Here is a 6,000-nt window from a genome sequence, read left to right as displayed (position 1 = left end):
CAAAGTGTAACCCACCTGCACTAAATGTAACACTGAACCGGCATCAACCAATCACATTCTGTCATGTCAATTTATAGATATAGATGACCTCGGTAAAGGACATTTGAGGCAGTGAGAAGCAAAGGGATGCAAGTGGACACTTTCAACTTTTGAGCAAAACGCTCCTAGAGATTAGCTCCTAGGTAGGCTTTCATTGAATTTTTTTCTAAATCACGCTGTATAGCAGCAACTACCAGGGCTACTAGTACCATCTCTTGCCCCAAGACAGAGGAGAGGGTAACCTACTTTGTGTACTGGTTATCTCAATTTTTTTAAATTTTGCCACTTACATCCCTTTGCTTCTCACTGCCTCATTTTACCTTTATTTGTTTTCTTTCGGGCCCATGGATCAGGTTTAGCGAACATCTATGCCAGGTCGGATTAATAAAAACAACAATAGCTAAATAATAAACTCACATAGTTAGCTCATTACGTATTCAACTTTCTTTTAATCGGGTATTCTTTTTTCTTTTTTAAAGACAGTGACGATCAAGCAAAAGTATTATTATCACGCTTAAAATGATTTTTTTAAATACTGTTTGACGCATATTATACATTCACACTATTTATTTTATCCACGTATACATTTTATGCTCATCCTACCTATAATAATAAATTGTTATTTTACTGGTCTTGTAGCATTAAATAGATCAACCCTATTGTGCACTTATTGACCCTATAACATTTATCACATTCTTAACTGCTTTCATTTCAAAATTAAGCTAATTAAAGAATTAATAACATCACGAAGATTTCACAAAAGTGATTGCAAATAATCTTCAGCTGAAGCACTTTCAAAGTAAAGTTTTAATTTAACAGTCGACTGAGCACCCACTTCAAAATGACTTGGTGCGACGAAATATTCCTCGCATTCTAATCTCTAGAAAAATCTTACGGAAATTCATACCTCTAAGCGTTCGGAATATTTTTAATTATTCATATATAAAGTAGCATTATTATCCAAAGTTATGCGTTTCATACTTATCTTTTTGTCTTTTTAAAATGAGTTATGAGAAACAATGCTGGTCGCTTTCCTGACATCTAAGTAGTAAGTGAGCGTACATTGAAAAATTATGACAAAATATACTATTAAAAATAAATATGGAACGGAAATATCTTTTATTTGTTTCAGAGTGATTAGACATGTAGTCAACTGTCAAATTAATGGTACATTGAAATTCTTTGCATTGTCAAATGACAATTCTCTGTGCAATTTGTTAGTCTTTAATCAAATCATTAGGCATGTAGTACCAACCATAAAAATTAAAGGTTTTTTGAAGGTAGTTTAGTTACATAATAAATATCAAGAACAACTTGGCAAAATGTCAGTTTGAAGATTACATTTTGATAACAAGTTGCATTACATTCATAAAAAGTATTAACGTACACTTTCGTAAGCGTAATGCTATAATTTAGTGTTAAAACGAATTGGAAGTATTAAACTATTATTTAAAAAACTACTTGAAAAAAATATTACAACTATACTTTTAAGTCAACGATATCGTGTCAACTTGCTAGTAGAAGAATAAGAATTAATTGCATTCCATGTTGTTTGGCTTTGAAGCATTTATTCTATATTTTTTTAATTGTAGAGCTTAGTATGGTTTTTAAAAATATTGTATTGAATGACAAGTTATATTTTTATTCCAACTGTGATGCCTCTTTTGTTGCCCGACAACTGATATTTGGTCACTAGTCACTTGTTTTCTGTATATATAAAAAGATGAATAAAAAAGTGCAGCCATTGTAACGATAAAAGAGAAGACATCTCAAGACTATAATTAATGATAGTTGAATAAAAGCATTTCCTATCTTAAAATAAGTTTTACATGCTTTCGAGAATCATTGTTGTTTTACTTTTCTGTGTATGACGAGTTACTGGACTTAAACTAAGAACAAGTTCTACTGCTTTACATTCCAATTATTACTTTTTCTTTTCCAAAACCTTCACCAAATAATTTATTTAAGTTTCGAATATAACTAAAACTGGAATACATTCTACAGTGTTTCTCTATTTCATTATTTCCAATATCCCTACTCTCTATTACACACTTATTTCTTTAACATTACAATATTAGTAACGAAAAATCAGTATTTACTTAAATACATATAATATTACTTTTTCTTTTAGGCGTAATAAATTCTGTCGAAAAATTGTTTTTAAAAAAACATTCAAAAAAAAAAACAATTTTTAGATTTTTTTAATATTACTTATTACTTACATCCATTATTTATTTTTTAAAAAATTCGAATAAATAAAAAAAAAATATGGCAACTTAAGCTTTAGGATGAAAAAAAAAATTATTCTTTAATCGGATAATTCCTTCAAATGTTTATTGCGGAGCTCTTTTATTTTTTAAGAAGTACTTATTTAATACAGATAGTTTTATTTTCGGATTTCAATAGTATTTTTCGTACCATGAAACATATTAATGAGAAAATTAAACACAATTGAAAAACGTACAAGCAATTCGTAACCCAAAGAACTAAAAAAATACAATGACAGTAAACAAATACGATTAAAGTGCCATATAACATTTATTTGTGCTTTTCTCAAGAAATTTAATCGTAGACAGCTTTAGTAAAAATTAAAAATTATTGTTCAGTTTATATGTTTTTTAAACAAAAAATATAATCTCATCTTGCTTTAAGAACTTACTTTTATAGCCATCATTTATTTTCACGGAAGACGTGTTTTTTAATATATTTTTTATGAAAAACATCTTTTTCATACTTTAAAAAAAATTAATGCAAAAATTATCCCCCTCGTATAAAGTTTTTCAGTGCAATTTAATATTTTATAGAAAAATCATATTTATTTATAGCAATTTAAAATTTTATTGATATTATTAGTATTGTATATCAAAAGATGTAAAAATGCTTAATTTTATATAAATATATGCAGATTAGCAGGAAATATCCAACGTTGTTTTGCACGAATCAACAGTTTACAGAATACACATGTTTCGGGGTTTCAAGGAACCATTTTTTTCAATTCAAAGGTGTAAGCTCTTAGACAGAAGCTCACACATTTGAATTGAAAAAGGGGTTCATGTATTCTGTAATCTGTTTATTTGTGTTAAACATCGTTGGGTATTTCCTGTTAGTCCTCGACACAAATGTATTTTTTTTTTTTATTGCTTCATATCCAGATTGTTTAACTTTTAACATTTGATCACTGTAAAGACTATCAACATCATAGTGAAAGGAGCGAACGATTGTAAAATATCTATTCGCTCTTTTTTTGGAATAAAAAACCGTATTTCACAATTCCAAACAACGTTATGCCGCACAGGAGATGTTTATGACTTCCATCGACATACAATTTCCCTGTAGCATCGTAAAAGCTTTGATAAATATATCTCACACAAGTTCAGAGCTAATAGAGTACTTGAGTAATTTCGTTCTAGATGTACCCTTTGAGTTCACTTCGGTAGCAGAGTCATAATGACGCCACTGTCCATAAGCAGACAAAAGGATGTATCTTTCCCCACACACTCACCTAATATTTGTTTTGGCTCGTATCCAAGCCAAGAATCGAATAGATACCGCTGCTTTTCTTATTCTATCATTTGAACCATTTTTTTTTTCCAAAATGGTTCTTCTGTGATCGCTGTAGCAGAGGCTTCACGGTACGTGAATGCGTGTTACAGTTCAAATACAGTCAGATGCTTATTAGCGAATGCGTATTTTTAAGCGAAACTTTTATTTTTAAGGATGAGTTATTTTCCGATAGCGCAAGGGAGATAGTAGAATGACAGCATAAACTACGAATACGGAATGATTTAAAAAGTCAAATGCCGTTTGCTTTGTTTTCTGCTTTTTGATTCTTCTGCAAACGTGAATTGGTGTTTCCAAGCATACGATAAAGCAAGAAATGGATAGCATTAATTCTTTTTTGCGATGTGCTACAAAAGTTTTGGCACTCGATCCAGTTTTTATTTTGTTCATTAAAACAATGCTTAGTGATGACGTACATTTGAATATCAATTACGTATTTAAATATTTTGATTTCTCCCAAATTAATCACCGTATGATCTTTCAGTAGATATCCTAGGGCGTTTCAACACTGAATTAGCCAGCAATAAAATAAACAGCGGTTTATTCGCAGTTCGTATTATCCGCGGGTCGTTTCACAATTTTTTAAAACTTCTAAATGGGTTATTGTTCACTTTTATATTGTACATACATTTTTTTTAAATTCAATATTAGTAGAGGCAATGTAGCAATGTATGTAGTTATAATTTAAATGCATGTGCGAGTAATAATAATATTTTGAGCTATTGTATACACGAAGTACCTAACCTTTTTTTTAAACCTATTATTCGGATTATCCGAGGTTTTCCCTTATCCGTCGTTACCGTGATACCTTATTCCACCGATAATCGGGAGTTAACTGGACCTCATTATTGAAGCCCCAAAATAACAGTAGTTTGATATGTTTCCCAGTTTGAATAGTTTTAAATTTGTTAGATGAAAACGCGTGGTATATATCGTGTATATCCATAATCTATTGTTTTAGTTTTACTCAATATTTACCTCAAACAGTTGCAGTGAAATTTGAAATTATATTAATGTTTTAAATATATTACGTTTTAAATTGGGTTTTGTAATATAAAGATATAAATCACGTCAACGGTGTGGTTTTGTGTTAACGTCACAATGCATTTTATTACTTCTTGTGATTATCATAAAATGGTATGATAATATTTTAGATAACGGCTGACGAGCAGTGAGGTGCTTTGTCTAAAATATAGTTTCGAAATTGAATTCCTCGAAAATGTTAACGTTGAAATTAAATTTTACTGATTATAAATTAATGGAATAGCTATTGACTTATGTTTGAAGAAATGTTATCAAATTTTGCACGTAGAATTTTCTAAAAATAGTACATTATAATGTCATTAATTTTACTTTATGCTTATGAATTGTCAAGAAATAAAGTCCCATCCACATTGGTTTTGCTTTATGTTCCACGATTGTGTTCCTAAATTCGTAAAAAGTACTTAAGCAATCAAAACTTCACGCAGTCTTCAAAGTAACTAAGAAAAGTGTATACATTTTTTTTTTAAATTTCAGCTTCTACTGTTCATCAAAGAAAATCAACGTTGTTAAAGTAAAAAAGTATTTCTAGTTTTGGAGGAAAAAACTCCGATTAACAAACGTTTGGCTTAATTTTTCAACGTAACAATAGTTTCAAACATTAGAAGATGAACATAAGTAACAATTTAATTGGTTCATTCCAACTGCTATTTATCATTCAAGTTCACATATAAGGTAGTGAGAGGCAAAAGGATGTAATAGGTGCTAAAGTGAAAACAATGGAGATAACCAGAACAAATGGTAGGTGAAACCTCTCCTTTGTCTTGGAGGCAAAATATAGTACTAGGTCGGTGCTGCTATTCAACATAATTTAGAAAAACCTTTTAATGAAAGCGTACATAGGAACGCAACGTTAATCGCGTTTTTCTCAAAACTTGAAAATGTCCACTTACATCCCTTTGCTTCTCTCTGCCTCATATATCAGTTTAAACATATTACTGAAAAGAACTTTCCTACAGCATCAAAATACGTCATTAAATATACAGGGTGATTATAATAAAAATTACCCTGTTCAGACCCCTCTAGTGACCGCTCTACACAACGAATTTCAATGAAACTAAGAATATAGATTATATAGGCCATGGGGAGCAGGGTTATGCAATAGACAAAAATAGTTCAAAAATTGGAGACAGAGGGAGCTCTACACACCGATAAGGACATTATCAGGGGTAATTTGTTTTCCACATTTTTTTTCGTTTTTAAAATGAAGTTTGCACCACTATAATGTTGCAATAAAAATTGATCGGGTGTCTATGGTGGAAGCATACGGAGAGTGAATTAAAAGACATCATAAATCGTCGTGTTCATGTTATTTATAGAGAAACCCTTCGTTCAACTGTAGCTCAAGCTATAACACAT

Source organism: Uloborus diversus, chromosome 1 (assembly GCF_026930045.1).
Source record: "Uloborus diversus isolate 005 chromosome 1, Udiv.v.3.1, whole genome shotgun sequence".
Classification (NCBI taxonomy): Eukaryota; Metazoa; Arthropoda; class Arachnida; order Araneae; family Uloboridae; genus Uloborus; species Uloborus diversus.
This window is presented reverse-complemented; position numbering follows the sequence as displayed.